We start from the raw sequence: 24,161 nt of genomic DNA, 5'->3' as shown, positions 1-24,161 counted from the left end.
CATTTTACACAGTACGGCAGGAAAGTGTCCCCATTTTACACATTGCAGCAGGCACGTGCCCCCATTTTACACATTGCGGCAGGAAAGTGCCCCCATTTTACACATTGCGGCAGGCATGTGCCCCCATTTTACACATTACGGCAGACTGCGTCCCCATTTTACACATTCCGGCAGGCAAGTGTCCCCATTTTACACATTCCGGCAGGCAAGTGTCCACATTTTACACATTCCGGCAGACAGGTGTCCCTATTTTACTCATTAAGGCAGGCAAGAGTCCCCATTTAACACATTCCGGCAGACTGCGTCCCTATTTTACACATTCCGGCAGACAGGTGTCCCCATTTTACACAGTACAGCAGGTGGGGGTGGGGGGGGGGGGGAGGGAGAGAGAGAGAGAGAGAGAGAGAGAGAGAGGGGCTGACTTACATTTCAAGCGGTTCTTCCCGCTCTTCTGCCGCCTCTCCCTCGTCTGCGCGGCGCAGCCGCCGGCGGCTTGGCTCCCCCTTCTCCCTCTTCCCGAGTGCCCAGCTCGGGGGGCGGGGTTTAGCGGAATGATGCGATTGCGTCGTGACGTCACGACGCAAATGCGTCATTCCGCGAGACCTCGCCCCCCGAGCTGGGCACTCGGAAGGAGAGGGGAGGAGAGTTTCAAAGTCCTCAAAAGTGCCGCGGCGGGCGCCCCGTGCGGTTGCACGGCTCTCCCGCCGCAAGAAACGGCACTGAATATATTCAAAAATGTAAAGGGTCATTACATGGAGTTAGCAGGGGATCTGTTTATTAAAGAACTCTGTATAGGACACGTGGGCACTCGCTGAGGCTAGAGGAGAGAAAATTCCGTATACAACGTAGGAAAGGGTTCTTCACGGTAAGGGAAATAAAGATTTGGAACTCCCTGCCGGAGAAGGTAATAATGGCAGACTCTGTAAATGCATTTAAAAATGGATTGGACACATTTTAACTGGAAAACGTATCCAGGGTTATAGCATTTAGCATAGTGACATTAATATCTGGGAGTGGTAGAATCATAGTTGTCAATTGGTACTAAACCATTACTTCAGCAGGTGCATTATAATAAGAACAGCTTAACACAGAATACAGGTTGAAACCAATGGGCATTTTGCTCTTTTCAACCTCACTAACTATATATGTACAGTAACTATGAATAAACAAAAGGATCTAAAAGCAGTGAGGCTAATTTGGCAAAACCAAAACCCTCTCGGCTACGGGCACTTGTTTTTGATTATTTAATTATTTTATTTTATTTTTGTTTTTTTTGTTTTCTATTTTTGGTGTTCTTCTTTTTCTCCCATCTTCAAATGTAAAAGTTTGGGCCAATCGACTGAACTGAACTTTAGATCAGTGGAGCAAATAGTCTCTGGGGACTTGCTTCATGCAGATGCGATGCTGTTGACTGATTATAATGGAAATGCCCCTTGATTAAAGACTTCACTGTATTCTTCCTTGCTCTATTTTCATATGACACCCTTCTACCAATGTTCTGAAATATAGTGAATGTTCATGTCTGTATTGCATATATTGCTTCAATAAAAAATTATGTAAAAAAAAAAAAAAACCCTCTGACGAATTAAAACCAAAACCAAATCCAACAAAAATGGGCCAGTACCACTAGCATATCTATAATGGGTGCAGTGTCCCACACCGCACACACTGGCCCTATTTTTTTAATACTCACCCCTACGACATCATCTGCACTGTTAAAACTAGAGATGTGCGGTGGACAGCTTTCGGGTTTTGTGTTTTAGTTTTGGATCTGGCTCTCCGTTCGTGTTTTGGATCTGGATTGGTTTTGCCCAAACCCCCCTTTCGGGCTTCGGTTTTGGTTTTGGATCTGGAATTTAAAAAAAAAAGAAACCATAAAATCAACTAAAATCACAGAATTTGGAGGTAGTTTTGATCCAACGGTATTATTAACATCAATAACATTCATTTCCACTCATTTCTAGTATATTCTAAACACCTCACAATATTGTTTTTAGGACAAAAGGTTGCACTGAGGTAGCTGGATGACTAAGTTAAGTGACACAAGTGCACGCACAAATACGTGGCCCATCTAGGAGTGGCACTGCAGTGGCAGACAGGATGGCAGTTTTAAAAACTATGCCCCAAAGAGCATATAATGCAAATAAAAAAAAGAGGTGCAATATGGAATTGTCCTTGGGCCCTCCCACCCACCTACAGTGTTTACATCCTCACAGAGTATTAATTCGTCCCCACTGGAATCCACCATCACTGTGTACTTTCTGGAGGCAATTGCTGGTAAAGGTCTTCCTGGAGGAATTTATAATTCATTTTGATGAACATCATCTTCTCCACATTTTGTGGAAGTAACCTCCTACGCAGATCGCTGACAAAGTTACCGGCTGTACCAAACACTCTTTCGGAGTACACACTGGAGGGGGGACAACTTAGGTAAAATAAAGCCAGTTTGTGCAATGGCCTCCAAATTGCCTCTTTTTACTGCCAGTATACATACGGATTGTCTGACATGCCTACTTGGATGCTGTCACTGATATAATCCTCCACCATTCTTTCAATGGTGACAGTATCATATGCAGAGACAGTAGACATGTCTGTGATTGTTGGCAGCTCCTTGAAGTCCAGACCAGATGTCAACACTTGCTTCTGACTGCCCTGAATCACTGCCAGCGGTTTGGCTAGGAAATGTTATTCTTGTCCTTGCAGCCCCAGTTGCGGGAGAAAATGCAGGAGGAGCTGTTGATGGGTCACGTTCCGCTTGAGCTGACAATTTTCTCACCAGCAGGTCTTTGCACCTCTGCAGACTTGTGTCTGCTGGAAAGAGAGATACAACGTAGGCTTTAAACCTAGGATCAAGCACGATGACAAAAATGTAGTGCTCTGATTTCAACAGATTGATGACCCTTGAATCCTGGCAATGCAAATGAAGGGCTCCAACCACAAGTTACACATACTTTGCGGAATCGCTTCATCTTAGCTCCTCCTTCAATTTCTCCAGCTGCTTCTGCAAAAGCCTGATGAGGGGAATGACCTGACTCAAGCTGGCAGTGTCTGAACTGACTTCACGTGTGGCAAGTTCGAAGGGTTAGAGAACCTTGCACAACACAGAAATCATTCTCCACTGCGCTTGAGTCAGGTGCAGTCCCTCTCCTTTGCCTAGATCATAGGTGGATGTATAGGCTTGAATGGCCTTTTGCTGCTTCTCCATCCCCTGAAGCATGTAGAGGGTTGAATTCCACTTCGTAACTACCTTTTGCTTCAGGTGATGGCAGGGCAGGTTCAAGAGTTTTTGCTGGTGCTCCAGTCTTCCGCACGCAGTTGCTGAATGTCGAAAGTGGCCCGCAATTTTTCGGGCCACCGACAGCATCTTCTGCATGCCCCTGTCATTTTTCAAAAAATTATGCACCACCAAATTAATTTTATGTGCAAAACACGGGACGTGCTGGAATTTCCCCAGGGTAAGCCATTGTGCGATGATGTCCCTCAGTTTCCTTAAGAGGTTGTCAGCGGTGTGCCTCTTACGGAAACCAATGATACACAGCGTAGCCTGTCTGGAAACAAGTTGGCATTTGTGAGATGCTGCTGCTGGTGCCGCTGCTGTTGTTGCTATGGAAGGCCATACATCTACCCAGTGGACTGTCAGAGTCATGTAGTCCTTAGTCTGCCCTGCTCCACTTGTCCACATGTCCGTGGTTAAGTGGACAGTGGGTTCAAGCGCATTTTTAAGTACACTGAGGACACTTTTCTTAATGTCCCTGTACAGTCCGGGAATCGCTTGCAGAGTGTAGTGGAATCTAGCTGGGATTTGGTACTGGGGACACAGTACGTCCATCAACTGTCTAAATCCCACTGCACTAATGGCGGATATCAGACGCACATCTACACCAGCATAGTTGTATGGCCTAAGTAATCTGCTTTGCAACAGGGTGACTGCTGTCATATTTTATCTTCCTCGCAAAGGACTGTTGTAGAGTCAGTTGCTTAGTTGAAGTAGTACAAGTGGTCTTCCGACTTCTCTGGGATGACGATCAACTCCCAGCAGCAACAACAACAGCAGCAGCAGCAGCAGGCATATCACTCTAAGATCCTCTGGACGAATCCCGCATAGGAGAGGACTCCTCAGTCGTGCCAATGACATGGCTTGCAGGATTACTTACATTCCTGATTGAGGAGGAAAGTGATGTTGAGGGAGTTGGTGGTGGGGATTGCAGGAGCTTGGATATAACAGGAAGAAGGGATTTAGGGGTCAGTGGACTGCTTACGCTATTACCCAAAGTTTCTGAACTTGACAATGACTTATGATGAATGCACTGCAGGTGACGTATAAGGGAGGATGTTCCTAGGTGGTTAACGTCCTTACCCCTACTTATTATGGATTGACAAAGGCAACACATGGCTTGACACCTGTTGTCCGGATTTGTGGAGAAATAATTCCACACCGAAGAGGTGGCTTTTTTTTTTTTGCCCAGGCATGACAATGGGCTTTTTCATCCCATGGCCAACAACTGTCTCTACTGGTGCCTTAATCAAACAAATCACATCACCATCAGAACCCTCATCATCAACTTCCTCTTCAGCGCCAGCTACACCAATATCCTCCTCATCCTGGTGTACTTCTACAGTGACATCCGCCATTTCAATATCAGCAACTGGACTGGCGGCGGGTGTGCAAAAGAGGGTAGGAGCCTACTCTTCCCATACAGTCTTGGGAAGGTCAGGCCTAGACATCGCAACCGTGGACACACTTGGACTCTCCTTGAGTATTTGTGATATCTCTGAATGCACAGTTGTTTTTTCCTGTGGTTTAACAAGCTTAATTGTTTATATTTTTTGAGAGGGAGGTGGGCTTCCATCTTCATGAGAAGCTGAACCACCAGTCATGAACATAGGCCAAGGTCTTAACCACTTCATGTCGTAAATGGCATATTGCCAATTTTACGTTTCTCATCAGATAATTATTTTTTTTCTGGTTATTAATTTTTGCTTCTTGGATTCTACATGCCCCTATAACATTGGGCATCAGCCTTAGCAGATGACGTTGATGGAATTGCATCGTCAATGTCATAACTGGTGGCAGCAGCAGCAGCTTCAGCACTAGTATTAGGAACTGGAAGTGGTTCCTGATCTTCCACTATTTTTTCCTCCAAATTTTTGTTCTCCATTTCACAGGACAGCACCCCTTTATTATTACAGCACACAGATCAGTGCCCCTTTATTTTCACAGCACCCCTGTAATTTTACAGAATACAAGACAGGGTCAGTGTACATCTATTTTAACAACAGCACCCCTGTAATTTTAAAGCACATAGGACTGAGCCAGTGTACCTTTTTTCACAGTACCCCTGTATTTTTACAGCATACAAGACAGGACCAGCACCCCTGTATTTTAACAACAACCTTGTCATTTTACAGCATACAAAACAAGGCCAGTGTACCTTTATTTTAACAACAGCACCCCTGTATTTTTACAGCATAGAAGACATGCCCAGTGAACCTTTATTTTAACAACAGCACCCCTATTTTTTTTTACAGCATACAGGAAAGGGCCAGCACCCCTGTATTTTTACAGCACACAAGACATGGCCAGTGTACCTTTATTTTCACGGCACCCCTGTATTTTACAGCATACAAAAGACAAGGCCAGTGTACCTTTATTTTAACAACAGCACTCCTGTATGTTTACAGCATACAGGACAGGGCCAGCACCCCCTTATTTTCAAAGCACCCCTGTATTTTTACAGCATACAAGACAGGGCCAGTGTACCCTTTTTTTTTTTTAACAACAGCACCCATGTAGTTTTACAGCATACAGGACAGGGCCAGTGTACCTTTATTTTCACAGCACCCCCCTGTAATTTTACAGGATACAAGACAGGGTCAGTGTACATTTATTTTAACAACAGCACCCCTGTAATTTTAAAGCATATAGGACAGGGCTAGTGTACCTTTTTTTCACAGTACGTTTGTATTTTTACAGCATACAATACAGGGCCAGCACCCCTGTATTTTAACATCAACCTTGTAATTTTATAGCATACAAGACAAGGCCAGTGTACCTTTATTTTAACAACAGCACCCCTGTATTTTACAGCATACAAGACATGCCCAGTGTACCTTTATTTTAACAACTGCACCCCTGTTTTTTTACAGCATACAGGAAAGGGCCAGCACCCCTGTATTTTTACAGCACACAAGACATTGCCAGTGTACCTTTATTTTCACAGCACCCCTGTATTTTTACAGCATACAAAAGACAAGGCCAGTGTAATTTTATTTTAACAACAGCACTCCTGTATGTTTACAGCATACAGGACAGGGCCAGCACCCCCTTATTTTCAAAGCACCCCTGTATTTTTACAACATACAAGACAGGGCCAGTGTACCATTTTTATAACAACAGCACCCATGTAGTTTTACAGCATACAGGACAAGGCCAGTGTACCTTTATTTTAACAACAGCACCCCTGTATTTTACAGCATACAAGACATGCCCAGTGTACCTTTATTTTAACAACAGCACCCCTGGTTTTTTTTACAGCATACAGGAAAGGGCCAGCACCCCTGTATTTTTACAGCACACAAGACATGGCCAGTGTACCTTTATTTTCACAGCACCCCTGTATTTTTACAGCATACAAAAGACAAGGCCAGTGTACCTTTATTTTAACAACAGCACTCCTGTATGTTTACAGCATACAGGACAGGGCCAGCACCCCCTTATTTTCACAGCACTCCTGTATTTTTACAGCACACAAGACATGGCCAGTGTACCTTTTTTATTGACAACAGCACCCATGTAGTTTTACAGCATACAGGACAGGGCCAGTGGACCTTTATTTTCACAGCACCCCACCTGTATTTTTGCAGCATACAAGACAGGGCCAGTGTACCTTTATTTTCACAGTGCCCCTGTATTTTTACAGCATACAAGACATTGCCAGTGTACCTTTATTTTAACAACAGCACCCATGTATGTTTTACAGCATACAAGACAGGACCAGTATACCTTTATTTTCACAGCATCCCTGTATTTTTACAGCATAGAAGATAGGACCAGTGTACCTTAATTTTAACAACATTACCCCTGTCATTTTACAGCATACAAGACAGGGCCAGTGTACCTTTATTTTAACAACAGCACCCCTGTAATTTTACATTATGCAGGACAGGGCCAGCACCCCTGATTTTTCACAGCACCACTGTATTTTTACAGCATACAAGACAGAGCCAGTGTACCTTTATTTTCACAGCACCCCTGTATTTTCAAAGCATCCCCTGAATTTTTACAGTATACAGGACAGGGCCAGCACCCCTGTATTTTCACAGCACCCCTGTATTTTTACAGCATATAAGACAGGGCCAGTATACCTTTATTTTCACAGCACCACTGTATTTTCACAGCACCCCTGTATTTTTACAACATACAGGACAGGGCCAGCACCCCTGTATTTTTACAGCATACAAGACAGAGCCAGTGTACCTTTATTTTCACAGCACCCCTGTATTTTTACATCATACAGGACAGGGCCAGCACCCTTGTTTTTTAAGAGCACCCCTGTAATTTTATAGCATACAAGACAGGGCCAGTGTACATTTATTTTCACAGCACCCCATTATTTTTACAGCATACCAGACAGGTCCAGTGTACATTTAATTTCACAGCACCCCTGTAATTTTACAGCATACAAGACAGGGCCAGTGTACCTTTACAATTTTTTACAGCATACAGGACAGAGCCAGCACCCCTATATTTTCACAGCACCCCTGTATTTTTACAGCATACAGGACAGTGCCCCTGTACAGCACAGTGACAGGACAGCAACACCAATGTACAGCTGCAGCACCCCTAACAGCACAGGACACCACAGTGACAGGACAGCACCCCTAACAGCACAGGGACACCACAGTGACAGGACAGCACCCCTAGAGAGCACACTCTGACCCCACCAGATGCAACCACCCACAGAGACAGAGTCTTTCTCCCTCACTCTCCAAGTCTGGAGTGAAAATGGCAGTGACGCGGGGATCTTTATATGGAATCCAAACCCGTGAGAATCCGACAGTGGGATGATGATGTTTTGCTTTTTTCTGGGATTCAAGTCTGGCGGGAAGTCCTGAGCCGGACTCGGTTCCAGGCTCAGATTGTGCAGTTCAGGGGGGTTCGGATCTCGGAGATCCGAACCCGCTCATCTCTAGTTAAAACCCAGTGAAAATTGCGCAGTGGCCATTTTCACGAGTTCTGTGCATGCGCAGTAGAGAAGTAACTGGGAAAATGGCCGCTGCACCATTTTCCTGGAGATCTGCGCATGCGCAGTAGAGTCTGAGCTCTCTAGTGCTCAGACTCTACAGTGCTCCGGGCAGAGTGCCCCCTCTGGACTCAGGATTTTGGGAAAATAAGAATTAAATTCCTCAGATTTTCAACAAAAAACAAACAAATATTGGTGCCTTTGGGAGTGATTCTGAGCTGTACCCTAATGCTGCCACAACTGCGATCCCATGCAAATGTTGGTATAAGCACTTCCCGCATGTAGGAACTCGACATGTACTGTGTAAGAGCTGAAATGGCCACTTTTTCCCATTGTCTGTAGAGATCCATGGTCTGCGCACTCCTCCACCAACCAAACATCAGACCAACATCGAATGCTCGGGTATGTCCTGGGTCATGCAGACTGAACTGTGTATCTTCCAAAAAACATGGGCACTGTGCGGCACTGCGAGAACTCTGCTGCATGCACAAGCACACCCCTTACATGCCCACAACACATCCTCTTGTTGTGCTGAAGTTTGATTACCTCCCAGTCTCTACACCAACATCAGCATTGCATCCAACTCTGAATTAGGTCCTAAAGGTGGGTACACACTATTAGATATATCTGCAGATCAATTGATCTGCAGATATATCTATGTACGGATCGGGCAGTGTGCTGTGCATACACACAGCCCGATCCGTCGGGGGACTGACGTCATGAACTGGGCGGGCGGGCGCTCGCGCCCGCCCAGTTCACCTGTCAATCACCGCCGGCCGCCGCAGCATGTGTACGGGCGGTCGGACGACGCCCCGTACACACAGCGACGCGCCAATATATCGTTAGATATATTGGCTGTCGGCTGTGCTGCGCAGCCAACGCTATACGTCTGTGAACGACGGAGTTCACAGACGTATCGCCCGTACACACTGGCCGACGGTCCCGCGATGTATCGGCCGTTCAAGAGAACGGCCGATACATCGACCGGTGTGTACGGGCCTTAAGTCTATATTGATTGTGCACTGACATTTTGAGCTTGTTGCTTTTCCCAGTAAAGCATACTAAGGACCTGATTCAGGGACAGCATCAGATGCAATCAGTCAGTGTCTTTAGTCTGCGCATGCGTCCGGGATGCACGGTCATGCATTCTAATGGTTACCGCACAAAGACGCAGATAGAAACTGCACGCAGATACATACAATTTCCGGATGGTGCAACCAATGGTGCATCTTTGTGTGCACTGCAACCACTGGGCCTCCATGTATGAAGCCCATTGGCATTAGCATAAAGATGCATGGGTGGCTGCAACTGCATCCACCGATTAATCAGGACCTACTGTAAGTACCCACTGGAACAGGTAGGCTGACAAGAGCTGGCTCCAGGCAATGTTTGGCTACTAAGATTTTGTTTTGCATTTGTCCAAATATAAATATGTAAAAGTTGTAAGGCATTTCCAGTTCATGGATGCTCTGTATAGATGAACAGTGGTGCATGGGTGCCATGCACACCTACTGTACCAGCCACCAAAAGGTGTTTTTAGAGGAGATGTAGGTTTTTAGGAGTGGTTCAGCACAGGGCTGTCTTAACAGCAGTGTAGGCCCCTGGGCACAGCAATGCACTGGGCCCCCTACCCATCCTCCAGTGGTAGGGGTGGGGGGTGCTATCAGTGGCAGCTTTGAAGTCCCGCGGGTGGTAGGGGGTGTTCTATTTTCCGCTAAGCATGTAGGACCTGGAGCAGTTATTTCTGCTAATTACTCCTTTACTGCACAAATGGGGCTAAACTGTAGAAGGGGGCATTGGGCTGAATGAAGAAGCCCTGGTACATGACTTTTAGGGTGGTGGGGGGTGTTTAATACGTAGGGGAAGGGTGGATAGTGAAGTGGGCTTAATATTTATAATTTTCTGGTGGGAGGGCAGCTTGCTTGACTGCAGATATCTCAAGTTCCTGAAAATATATTTCTTAGCTTTGAACAGGATAAAAAAACTAGAGAGTCCCACTTTTCACAAGGTACTGGGGGATTAGGGCTCAGAGTTCAGGCGCCAGAGCAATTCACCAATGAAAACCTAAAACTGCATATTAGGCGTGTGGAGCTGAAGCAGGGACCAGCTGCTTGAAGGCTGATATTTCTGGTTCTGGGCATAGTAGAGACAATCTGCCACTGTCCACCAAAAGTAGAGAGTCGCAGCTTTTTGGATTATACCCTCAGAAAAACTCTAAGTCAGACAGAACCCAAGATATCTGGCTGGGAAGAGCAATTAACAGGCTTGGATGGGGACCACTACTTTGAGGTCGGATATCTCCGGTTCCCCATGGCCGATTTTAAAAAATCTGGTACCCCTGGAAAGAGGGGACCCTCAGCTATCAGCCTAGGGCCCTTATACTCCTGGGGCCCTTGGGCAAGAGTCCATTGAGCCCATACGGAAAGACGGCCCTGGTTCAGCACATCAGACGGTAGTGGCCATGCCCCATGATGCAGACATGGCCACATCCTCATTCTCATATTTAAACTGCTAGTAAGTATGGTGTAGGTAAATGTAAGCTTCACAATAAATGAAAAAGTATGGTAAGTGAAAATGACAGAAGCGATTAGCTAGACACCGAAGGAAATTTTTAAAAAAGTGAGTCTGAGAGTAATAATGAACAGGCACGTAAGAAATGTTAAAAGAGGAATAAGATTCACTAACATATGTCTACTAGAGATGTGCACCAACCCCTGTGTTTTGGTTTTATTTCATTATTGGATTTTGTTTTTTCCAAAACCACCCTTACTGGTATTGGTTTTGGATTTGGATTTTTTTCAGTGAGTAAGTAAGGAAGGATTTCTAAGTGAATGTAACGTCATTTTGTTATTGGAAAATATTAATGTGAAAGGCCTTCAGTTGCTTAGAGGTTACCTTGGGTTTCTTTGTTACCTTGCAAACTACTAGACGTCTTGCTCTTGGCATATTTGTTGGTTGACCACTCCTGGGGAGGGTAATAATTGTCTGGAAATTTCTCTTTGTAATCTGTCTGACTGTTGATTGGTGGAGTCTAAACTCTTTAGAGATGTCTTGTTCAGCATGATGGAGATCAACAACTCTTCTCCTGAGGTCCGTAGCATAATAGACTTCCACAAACGTGTTGAAAACATTCGACTTTGATAGATCCCTGTTTTTTTAAAAGACAGGTTGTCCACTCACATCTGATTGTCATCCCATAGATTGGAAATACCTTCAAAACACCTGCTAAGAATAAAGGATCACAAACTTTTGCCACTCACAGATATGTGATATGGGATATTTTTTTTGTCTCAATTTCTTGATTTGGTTCTCTTTATCTACTTTTAGGACTTTTGTGAAAAGCTTAGGTAGTTTTAGGCCAAATTTTAGCTGAAATATAGAAAATTCTAAAGGGTTCAAGAACTGTCAAGTATCACTATACGTGAATGCAGTGGGGTAAAGCACCTACAGCACATATAAGTTGTACAAAAACGACTTTCGTATTGATTTGAACTTTTTTCACAAATGACAACTTACTGTGCTCATATATTGGTCCTAATTCAGACCTGATCACAGCAGCAAATTTGTAAGCTAATGGGCAAAAACATGTGCACTGCAGGGGAAGGGGCAGATATAACATGTGCAGAGAAAGTTAGATCTGGGTGGGTTATATTGTTTTTGTGCAGGGTAAATACTGGCTGCTTTATTTTTATCATCAATAGTTTTTATTGAATTTTTGTGTTGCAATACAGGGGTACAGAAGGAAGAAGGGGGGGATAGGTACATGAATACATGAGACAACGTAATGGCAAACATGTACAAACAGTTCAAAGTCAATCAAACAGGTACATCAGAGAAGTACATCAAACAAATTGCAGTGAACCTAAAATAATGGAAGATAGTAAAACAAGGAGAAGAAAAACAAAAAAGGGAGAAAGGCGGCAATGGGCATATTATATATACAGCACTAAAAAGAAGGCCATCCCAGGCTTAGGGAGGGGGACCTCATCAGCCGAGAAGTCCGGAGGGTGCATGTCTGGGGGAGGGGAACGTAGTATCAGTGTGGCGCCCTCACCCTCCGTGATAAACAGATGCCAGGGCATCCAACGGACCAGGGGGGATTTAGCGGAGGAGTATGGGATGTGCTCAGTCTCCATCAAAAAGTGCAGCTGTATTTTGTGTATAACCTTCAATAGGGGAGGTGATGTGGGTTGTTTCCAGTTTTGGGCTAAAGCCGCACGTGCAGCGAGACAGATATGTCCTAAAACAATGTAAATGGGCACCTACGGATCGCGGGACAAATCAAGATTCAGAACTTTATTGATAAGCCCAAATACCTCCACCCAGTACAATTGAATATGGGAACATGTCCAAAAAATATGGAAGAGGTGGCCCACCTCTCCGCAGAGACGCCAACAAAACTTCGAACATGCAGGCCAAATCGTATGCAACTTATCAGGTGTGAGGTATAATCTATGAAGTAGCTTGACATGCATTTCGGAGTGATTCAGGCATTTAGACATAGTAAAAGATGACAAAAAAAATGTGCTGCCATTGAGAATCATGGAGGATAAAGCCAATATCCGCCTCCCACCTGATTTGGGCTCTAGATTTAGAAATGGGGATCAGTGACAGTAATGTCCTATACCAGAAGGAAATCTCCCCCTTAGAAGTAACAATAAAAAGTCGACCTATGACATGCAAAATAACAGGGGGTGGTGGGGTGAGAGTAAGATGGAGGCTATTTCACCAGTGCTGGATTTGATAGTATCGAAGCCTCTCAGAGTTAGGCAAAGAGAAGCGTCCCTGAATATCAGAAAAGGAGGCGAGCACAGACCCATTAAACAAATCTCCCAGGACCCCCATCCCCCTGGAACGCCAGCTTGCCAGATTAAGATTAGGGACTAGGGCGGCCACCGTTCGTAATGATACTAAAGACATATTATGATAAGAGGGGGATATGGCCATAGTCCATTTGTCCCAAACCTGGAGCGTGGCTCAGGTAGCGGGAAGGAGGTTTAAGCCCTGTGGCCGAAGGGGTTTGGGCAGCCAGAAGAGATCTTTCAGGGGAAAACATGGACAAGCCCTCTTCTCCAGACACGTCCACCCCGGACGCACATCTCTACAGAATTCTTTAATCTGAGCCAAGAGGCAGGCTTCCTGGTACAGTGAAAGATTAGGCATATCCAGGCCACCGGCTCTCCTCGGTAGAGATATCCTCGCGCGAGCAAGTTTAGGCGGGCGCGAAGACCATATATAATTGGTAAGAATTGCAGTGGCCTTATCTAGATATTTCTTTGGAAAGATAAAAGGGATAGTACGGAATAGGAACATTAATTTGGGGAGCAACGACATTTTAAAAGCGGCCAGACGCCCCAACCAAGAAATTTCATAATTGAGCCATGATTTGGTGAACAGCTGAAGGGAGGACAACAGAGAAGGAAGATTAACCTCAAAAACAGAAGAGGTAGATGGGGGGATGAAGATACCTAAATATCGTATCGAGGATGTTTGCCAGTTGTATGGGTACTTAGCGCGTAAGAGGGTCAAGGAGTGTGTGAGATTAATGGGCAAAGCATCGGTCTTAGAGGCGTTTAATTTATAATAGGATGCTGCAGAGTACATATCTAAAATATTGTGCAAATGAGGGAGTGTAGTGCAAGGGTCAGTTACAAATAAAAGAACATCGTCCGCGAACAGACACAGTTTGTGAAGAGAGGAGCCTAATCGCAGTCCATGGAACTGCGGGTCCGCTCGAAGCTTAGCTGCCAAAGGCTCAATGGCCAGGACAAAAATGAGAGGGGAGAGAGGACAGCCCTGGCGGGTGCCATTGTAAATTGGAAAAGAGGAAGATAAAAAAACATTACTGAAGACCCAGGCCGACGGGGAGCTATACAAGGCTAATATCGAAGAAAGGATGCGATCGCGCAGGACACATTTTAATAGAACTTCTCGCATATAAGACCAGTTTAAGCGGTCAAAGGCCTTTTGTGCATCCAAAGATAGCAGAAGGAGACCGTGCTTAGGGGCTAGGGAATCAACAAGGTTAAAAACCCTGCGTGTATTATCAGACGCTTGTCTTCCCGGGATAAAGCCAACCTGGTCCGGATGTATCAGGGAGGGGAGGAGGGCATTCAATCGAGAAGCTATTAATTTAGCATATATTTTAATGTCCCCGTTCAATAGCGCAATGGGACGGTAATTTTGACAAGAGGTCAAATCTTTGCCCGGTTTGGGGATCGTGACAATACGCGCCTCGCGCATCTCCTCAGGGAGGGTACTTCGAGAGGTAATGTCATTGTAAACTGCCACAAGAGAGGGAGCTAGGAGGTCTTGGAGCGAAACATAAAAGTTATTAATAAAGCCATCGGGGCCCGGCGCCTTACCTCGAGGAAGGGACTTGATCACCTGAAGGGTTTCCGATAAGGACCAAGGGGCATTCAGTAATGCTAATTGATCATCTGAAATAGTTGGGAGGCTTATATCAGCTAAGAAGGAGTTGATAGAAGAGGGAGTGGGCTGAGGGGTAGAGGGATCAGTCGAGAGGTTATAAAGTTGGGAGTAGAAGTTGGCAAACTGATTCGATATCTCCCTCGGGTTAGAAATTTTGGCGCCTGTGGGGTACACAATGAGCCTGATTCTATTCCGAGCGCGCTGAGCTCTGAGCTTACGGGCAAGCATTTTCCCCGGCCTGTTCCCCGCTAAATAAAATTTCTGACGCATCCTATTTAGTGAGGCCTGGGTGCGCGCCATAAGTAATTTCTGGAGTTGGGACCTAGTGTCAGCTAACTCCTTCTGTAGGGTTTTCGTAGGCCTAGATTGATTTTTGTCCTCTAAGTCCTTCAAAGTAAGCTCCAAATCGGCCTGGCGTTGTTGATTAAGTTTCTTAAGCTGCGCTCCCGCCTGAATCGCTGCCCCCCTGGTAACGGCCTTAAGTGCGCACCAAAAGTTCAGGGTGGACGTGTCCGAGGGGGAATTAAATTCCATATAGGACGAAATACTGTCAACTATGATTTTTTTTGAGACGGGATTAGACAGCAAGTGAGGAGAGTCTCCAAGGGTGGGGGGGAGAATGCTGACTAGCAACATCCCATTTAAGAGTCAGCGGGGCATGGTCTGACCAAGTTATAGGGAGAATGTCCATGGATCTGGCAAACTGAAGGGTCCATTTGTCCGAAAACATAAAATCAATACGGGAGTAAGAGTTGTGGACGGTGGAATAGTAAGTGTACTCCCGACCAGTAGGGTTTTGCACTCGCCAAATATCATAGAGGTCAAATTCAGCTAAGAGATTATGAAAGGCTAAGGAGGGGGCGTTGGGGGAGGCTGAAGAGGAGGGAGAAGGCCTGGGAGACCTGTCCAGTTTAGGGTCAAGGACTAAATTAAAATCCCCCGTGAGAAGAAGGGAGCCCGTACGAATCTTCTGAATAGCTACACATAACTTACGGATAAAAGCAACTTGGTTTGAATTCGGGGCATATGCTGAGACCAGAGTAACAGGCCTATCGTTTAAAAGGCCGCTCAATATAAGATACCGGCCATTTTTATCGGCTATCTGAGAATGCAAAGTAAAGGAGATGGAGTTCCTAAACAATATGGCCACACCGTTCCTCTTAAAAGGGCCATTAGCAAAATAACCCAAAGGGAATCTGCGATCGTTAAAAATAGGGGGTGCTACAGATGAAAAAAGTGTGTCTCCTGCAACGTGACAATATCTGCTTTATGCCTAGCAAAATAACCCAAAGCCAGCCTTCGCTTATTAGGGGAATTCAGCCCCTTGACATTCATGGATAAGACCTGAACCATCGGAGCAAACTAATGCATGTTGTGGGCGGTGAAAGACCTTGACACATACAAAGATAAACTTGTCTCGAACAGCGAATACCTACATCATAAATTATATTGGGTGGGGGGAGAGAGGAAGAGTAAAGAGAGGGGAAAGGAAAGGAACAAACCAAAATGACCCAGTACATTGGGCCGGCATAACTACTGCAAGGAAAGTAAAAAAATGCAGTAGTGTATTACCAGAGGGGAACATGTGGCCTAGCGCCACCACCCATGAAACTGAACAGGAAAAAAAAGAAAGCAGGAGCAAATATGCCTACCAACAGTACAAATTAGAACAAGAAACAGATACATATAATCTAAGATATAAACATGGAGATGGGACACCATTAACACAACTACGAGCAGGGCAACTCACGTGACCTCAATAGGGATAATGACTGAGTCCCTTCTATGACAGCGGTACAGGATAAAGTCCAAAGTGAAAACCAAAGCTGAAGGAGTCGACATCAGGCGGTGAACCATTCCGATTGAAGGGTTGGCTGTTTCTTGGATCCAGGAGGCAGCGTGACAGAGATATCCCACTCCGCCAGTAATTTGACTCCAGCCTCCAATGAAGTCACTGTGTAGAACTTATTTTTATACGAGATGAAGAGCTTTACCGGAAAACCCCATCTATAAGTGACGTCTTGGTGCGAAGTGCCAAAGTGATAGGAAGGAATGATCGTTGTTTGGCCAAAGTCAGGGCAGAGAAATCCAGAAACAGTTGTAATCCGCCAAGCACATCCGATTCGGAGTCACCCGCTTCCCTGGCCGCTTTCAGGATGTGTTCTTTGGTTGTGAAGAAATGCACTCTCATGGGCGTATCTCTCGGGAGCGAGGGAGCAACTGAGCGTGGTTTAGGCAGTCTATGAATCCTGTCTATAAGCAGCTCTCTGGGGTTGGCTCTAGGCAGAAGTTTCTGGAACAGCGTGGTAGCGTAATTCTCCAACTCGGAATTCTGCACGGAGTCTGGAATGCCTCGGATCTAGATATTATTACGCCGGGATCTGTCCTCTATATCTGCAATCTTGAGTTTAAACGCCTCAAGGTCATTTTGCTGCTGATCGTGGGCCGCTATAAGGTCATTATGAGACGAGACCAGTTCCTCTACTTTCCGCTCTAAATGGTCCGTACATTCTCCTATAGCGTGCAGCTCCGTCTTAACCTCCCGAACAGCGGCTGTGAGATCTTGAGTCAACTTAGATTTAAACGCTGAGAGGGCCTGGTTCAGAGTTTTGACCGTGAGAGGGGCATCAGAGTCAGGGTCAAACCCCGGCATAGAGGCAGGGATGCAGGGGGTATCCTGTGGAGAAGCGGCAACCGGGGACTTCCGTAGAGAAGAGGCGGCAGGGGCCGCTTTCTGAGATGGAAAAGATACTCTGGGAGGCAGCACCCCTTTAACCTTTTTTGGAGGCATTCTAATGAAATGAGTTTCCGTAGGCGGAGTGACGATGATAAAGAAGCTCAGGATCTCATAGAATAGATGACGGAGAGTTAGGTAAGCATAAAGAACAAGGGTGGTGGCGGGCAAGCGGTCTGGACTACATCAGAAGATCGGTGTCACACAGGGCCAGGCAGAGGATCATCTCCAGCCTGCAGCACCCAGACGGTAGGCTCCCAGCCGGGAGAGAGGGGTGAGAGGTCAGGCACACAGCTAGAATCCAGCAGCACTGCACCTTAGGTGATAGGAAACAGAACTGGACTGATAGGGCACACTGCTCTCCAGGGACTCCCAAGTAGCAGAATGTAGGGGCCAGCAGGTAGGAGAGGAGCAGGTAAGTGATATTTGCCACCCAGGGGTGCAGGCAGGCTGAGGAAAGGCCAGCTCCGGGTTTCCACGCTGATATGGCACTTCCGGCGGGGAGGAGGCTCAAATCTAGGCCGCGGCTCCCGGTTCTCGTAAAGGCCGCGAACGGCCGGAGCTCCGAGGAAGACAGCAAGCCACTCCACCTCACCACGGGAGGGCGTCTAGACGATCCGGCGTGTGTAGGAGCGCGGCCGGCGCCCGCTTGAGCGGGACGGGGTAGCCGAAGAGGAGATCGGGTGGAGGAAGATGGCCGCCGGGAGGAGAGGGGCAGACACGCCGCAGCCGCGGCTCAGGAGGGCAGACAAAGGAGCCCTGGTCTCACCGCCGGTCCCGGAGCTCCAGAGCAAGTGAGAGGCAGCGGGGGAACTTCGTCAGGGGCGGGAGGTAGCCACCACTGATCCCGGTCCGGCTCCAGCACGTTCCCGGAGCTCACGGCCAGGGAGGCCCCAAACTCAAGGCCCCGGTCTCAACAGGGGTGGTAGGCCTCAGTCGTCTATCGTCACAGGGGACCACTTTTAAGCCTCCCTGAAACCAACATGCCAAGCAGGGCTACGGGTAGAGCAGTCTAGGATGATATAAGCCGCAGGGGCCAATTATTTAGCAGAAATCAGGTCTCTGGCAACAGAAGCTCTAAGACTGCACATCTGCACAGAGCCAGATCCAGGCCACGCCCCCCGCTGCTTTATTTTTACACTGCAATTTAGATTTACGTTTGAACACACCCCACCCAAATCGAACTCTCTCTGCACGTGTTATATCTACCCCACCTGCAGTGCACATGGTTTTGCCCATTAGCTAACAAATTTGCTGCTGCGATCAGGTCTGAATTAGGCCCTATGTAAAGTGAGGTACATCACCTACAGAACACACAAGTTTCTAAAAAAAACAAGTATAGTATTTATTTATTTAATCTTTTTTTGCAAATGACTACTCACACTGTGGACTCATTGTGATTACATTTATGTGACGTTAATGCAATGGGGTACATTACCTACAGCACACACAAGTTGTACAGCACAAACAAGTTGTATAAAAAAATAACTATAATTATTTGAACTCACACTGCAGACTCAGTGCTTATATTTAACTGAACACAGTGGGGCACAGCATCTATACCACACACCAGTTGTACAAATGGGTATGGGACTCAAGGTCGACAGTAATTAGGTCAACACCCATTAGGTCAACACCTATTGGTCAACAGTGGGTAGGTCGACACTAGAAAAAAGGTCGACACGGTCATTAGGGCGACATGAACAAGGTCAACATGAGTTTTTTGTTGTTTTTTTGGTGTCGTTTAATCTGTCAAGTGACCGGGAACCCCAATTAGTGCACCGTGTCCCCTTGCATGGCTCGCTTCGCTTGGCACAGGTTACCATTCCCAATCATAGTCCACGTGTATCGTAAAGTATAAAAAAGTCCCCCCCCCAAAAAAACAACAACAACATTTGGGTTATGCAGCAGTGCTAGTATGACACACTTAGACAATATATGTAACTAAATCCCTGAACTATAAAAAATTATAATCAATGACTTGCTACCTGTTTGTACTGTAATCTAGCTCAGCCAATATTACCAACACTAAGGATCCTGAGGGGACTGGAGTGGACAGATATGTCAGCTCAGCACTGGAATGGATGTACACTGGACTGATAAGTCAACTCAGCAGCACTTGAGTGGACGGACACTGGACAGATACAGTAGGTCAGCTCAGCACTGGAATGAATGGACACTGAACTGATAAGTCAAATCGACAGAACTGGAGTGGATGGACATTGGACACAGAGGTCAGCTCAGCTGCAATGGAGTGGATGGACACTGGACAGAGAGGTCCACTTAGCACTGGAATGGATAGACACTGGACAGATAGATCAGCTCAGCAGCACTGGAGACAGATAGTTCAACTCAGCAGCACTGCAGTGGATGGATACAGGAAAGATAGGTCAGCTCATCAGCACTGGAGTAGATGGACAGTTTGGTCAGCTCAGCAACACTGCAGTGGATGGACACCGGAAAGATAGGTCAGCTCAGCAGCACTGCAGTGGATGGACACTGGACAGATAGGTCAGCTTAGCAGCACTGGAGTGGATGGATACTGGACAGACAGGTCAGCTCAGCAGCACTGGAGTGAATGGATACTGGACAGATAGGCCAGCTTAGCAGCACTGGAGTAGATGGACAGTTTGGTCAGCTCAGCAGCACTGCAGTGGATGGACACTGGAACTGGAAAGAGGTCAGCTCAACAGCACTGGAGTGGATGTACACTGGATAGACAGGTCAACTCAGCAGCACTGGAGTGAATGGATACTGGACAGATAGGTCAGCTTAGCAGCACTGGAGTAGACGGACAGTTTGGTCACCTCAGCAGCACAGCAGTGTATGGACACTGGACAGCTGTGCAGGGGTGCAATCGCTTGTGCAGAGAGCTGCACAAACAAAAGTTTGCACAGTCTCTGCACAGCTCAGGACTTACTCAGCCGCTGTGATGATCCAGCCAGGAGCTGACATCAGGAATCCTCCCTCCAAATGGATGGGCACGCCTGCGTTTTTCCGGACACTCCCTAGAAACGGTCAGTTGACACCCACAAATGGCCTCTTCCTGTCAATCTTCTTGCATTTGCTGATGCGATCACTTTCTTCGTTAAATCTGTCGCTGTCCAGCGATCCCCATCGCCGGTGGCTGACATGCCTGCGCATTGCAGAGCATACGCATGCGCAGTTCAGACCCGATCGCACCGTTGCAAAAAAAGCTAGCGTGCGATCGGTACTGAATGACCCCCTCTGTCTGGCACCCCTGTTGGCTCCGCCCCCATGACCTCCTAACAGCCACTGCTGCCTTCTGGGAGGTCAGCCAGCGACACTTGAGCAGAAGGACCAGCCGGCTGACTCTGCACATCGAAGAGGGGACTGCCTGTAGAAGACCTCACCGCTGGACCCCTGGATTCCGGATAGGTAAGTATACATTAATTGCTACTTATTACAGCTATACATTGAAGCGATGCGATGTATAGTGATAAGTAACAATTCAGTTTTCATTTTTTTCATGAATAGACCCCTTTATACCTGTATGTAAACTAGAGAAGAATATTTAATTGGTCATAAAGCTGATGTACAGTATAGAGAGCATAGTGAATGATCTTTTAAAATGTCATGATTAATGTATATAATATAATAGTGATGCTGATTTATTGTTTTGGAATTGTTAAAATTCATCGATAAGTTACAAGTTAAAGAAAATAAAACAATAATGATTTTCTTAGATACCTATCAATTTATACAACCAGTGAAATAAAATACTGTACAGTCCTGATTATTTTCCTCAATTTATTATCATATTTTTAACTGCTAATTTATTATTGATCCAGTTAATTAATCTGATTTATTTTAATTCTGCCATTATATCCCTTGTGACCTATGTTACCGATACTTCCCCAATAGTACTTTTCTTTTATCCATAACAAAAGCCATTCTCTTAAAATAGTCCAGTTTGTTAGAACCTGGTAGAGATCTTGCCTCTCTCCGTGTCAGGGTTACATTCATCTATGCTTAGTGGATGAGGCCTAAAAGTTATCAGTAGACCCATTAGTGGAACTAGAAAGTGGTGGGCTCAGGTGCAACAATGTGCATTGGGCCCTCCTCTCATTTTATAAATAGGGACAGTGCACGTCACCAAAAAAACTGATAATGGTTGACTGAGGCAGGATTACAGGTAGAGAGTGGGTGACTTAGGCAAGGGTGATAGGGACAGAGTGGGTGACAAATACCCCTTTTCCACTAGCTTTTAAAACATGGGTAAATGCATGGGGGCGCGCATTTACCCGTGTTTTACCCTAGTGGAAAAGGGTCCCCCTGCAAATTCCCGGATCAAGTGATCCGGGAATCCTACACGTGTTCAACTCGGTAAGCTGTGTAGTGTGAACGGGAGCCGTGTCGAGGCGACACGGCTCCCGTTCACAGTGTATGGGAGGGCGGCGCTGGGAGATCATGTGATCTCCCAGCGCCGCCCCTGCCGCGTCACTAGCAGCGTCACCAACCCGGCAATACGCCGAGTTGGTGAGCGCTGTGGGAAAGGGGGCTGTAGCACGGGTCGCAGCCGTGTCAGGCGACACGGATGCGACCCGTGCTACAGATGGAAAAGGGGTATAAGACAGGGTGACAGGTAGAGAGTAGGTGACTGAGGCAGGGGTGACTGGGATATAGTGGGTTACTGAGGCAGGGGTGACTGGGAGATAGTGAGTGACTGAGGCAGGGGTGACTAGGAGATAGTGTGCGACCCTGTCCCAGTGGTTTCCCTCCCCGGCTCCCCACTCAACTCAACCTGTGGACTGGGCTCTCTCTGTGGGCAGTGCAGCAGGGGTGCGAGCACATCTTGGAAAGCAGCAGTCGGGATGAGAAGGCAGTGGCAGCATCATCCATATGTGACACACTACGCGGCTGCATAGCCAGTGTAACGGTCTGGGCGACCCTGTATATACACACACACACATAGTAAAATGAACACACAGCAAAACACACACGCCCATAGCAAAAAACACACACACACACACACACACACACACATAGCAAAATACATACACACTCTGGTAGTTAAATACTTTACCTCTCCTGACTGGCTCTCTCTGTCACTGGGAAGGCTCTTCACGGCAGCTGCTTAGTCCCCTGACTCTCCCTCCTACTTCTCCCAGCATGCAGCTGGGCCATCAGCAGGAACTGGCTGACAGCTGCAGCAGCGCGGTGCTGGGTTGAAGGGTGATGAGATCACCCTTCATCCCCGCTGCCGCCAGGGACCGCATCCAGGCTTCCTCGGTTGAGGGCTTGTGGCGCAGTGGCAGGCAGCGTCTAATGAGTCAGGCTGACTCATTATACTGCTGCCGGCTGCGGGCCCCTTCATAGGCTATTTTACTCTATATATCAAACCAGAAAGTAATGCTCAAGAGACCTAACGCTTAAATGAATAGGCCCCTATGATTTAATCATATTACCAGAGATATTATCACCTATGATAAATTTGACATAGAAATTGGCATGTCATATAGACTGCAATATCAGACAGGCAATGATCAATTGGGCTCACAAAATAACTGTTTGTAAAGACTCAAACTCTTAACTTGTTAATGAAAGAAATCTAAAAGCTGTTTAATCAGAAAACACTGGTGAAATTAAGAGCATGTATTCTCATATAAACCACACTTAAAATTACATTCCAGCTTATAACAGGTAAGTGTTACACAACAACCAAACTACAAACAAACTGAGGATAATGAACAAGTATTGCTAAACATTAACTTTTCTTGCTTTTCGACTGGAAAATTCTTTGATTGCAGTTTCCATGTCCATTTCTCTTAATAGTTAATTTTCAATGCACAAAAGAGAGAGTGCATTTAAGCGCTGTTGTGCCATGGAGGACCTCAGTGCATTTTTTTACCCGCTTCAGTGCAGAAAAGCTGCGCTCACCACTGCAGTTGGTGACCATCAGACAAAGGTACATGCCTCTGTGATTAGAAATTTATACATTTTCATTTCTTGGCTCTCATGTATATCTGTGTTTGCACCGGATGAAATATAGATACGAAACAAAGCAGCAAATTGTACTACTTCATCTGCATACTCTGGACCAAGATCTCCTGGGTATATTCCTACTAATGCACTGGCCTTAGCACGTAGGTCATCTGATGGTAGAGAGCACAGTTCTGAAAGAAATCCAAATCTGTCTCGAATGATACTGTATGCTTCTTTTCTTCGATTTAGTGATGCCAATAGCTGATCAATTATGGGAAGAAAAGTGCTCACTTTAAATTTGTCTGATGGTGAAAGTCCACCAGCGGCATCTTCAGAACCACCAAAGTCCCACTTTTTATTTCTTTTAATTTGTCTTGTTTGTTTTTAATCATCGCAGGAGTAAAGTATTTTACTTTGGTTCTCAAATTCTGGAAACTGAGAACGGAGGCTTTCTACAAACATTTTTAAGGCTTCCAAAATGTCTGTGGTTCTGTTCAGATCCAATCTTGAATCTTGAGGAGAATTACTTGTTTTGTTAAACCGGCTCAGTATTGTGGACCAGAGTTGCACCATTATTCCATTTTCTAATCGACCCATTGTAGTACAAGTCCCTTTGCATCCACACGTTTCTTCCTTTTCTGATGTATCATTTGCCATATTATGTAGAAGATCTTTAATAGCTGGATAGCCTTTTTTCAAGGAATTAAGTGCATCATGGTGAGCAGATCAATGTGTATCTGAAAGGCTTTTCAGTGTAGGTAATCCAAGGGGTTTGAAGACATCTGTCAGAAGATTCCAACGATGTG

Source organism: Pseudophryne corroboree, chromosome 4, assembly GCF_028390025.1.
Source record: "Pseudophryne corroboree isolate aPseCor3 chromosome 4, aPseCor3.hap2, whole genome shotgun sequence".
Lineage (NCBI taxonomy): Eukaryota > Metazoa > Chordata > Amphibia > Anura > Myobatrachidae > Pseudophryne > Pseudophryne corroboree.
This window is presented reverse-complemented; position numbering follows the sequence as displayed.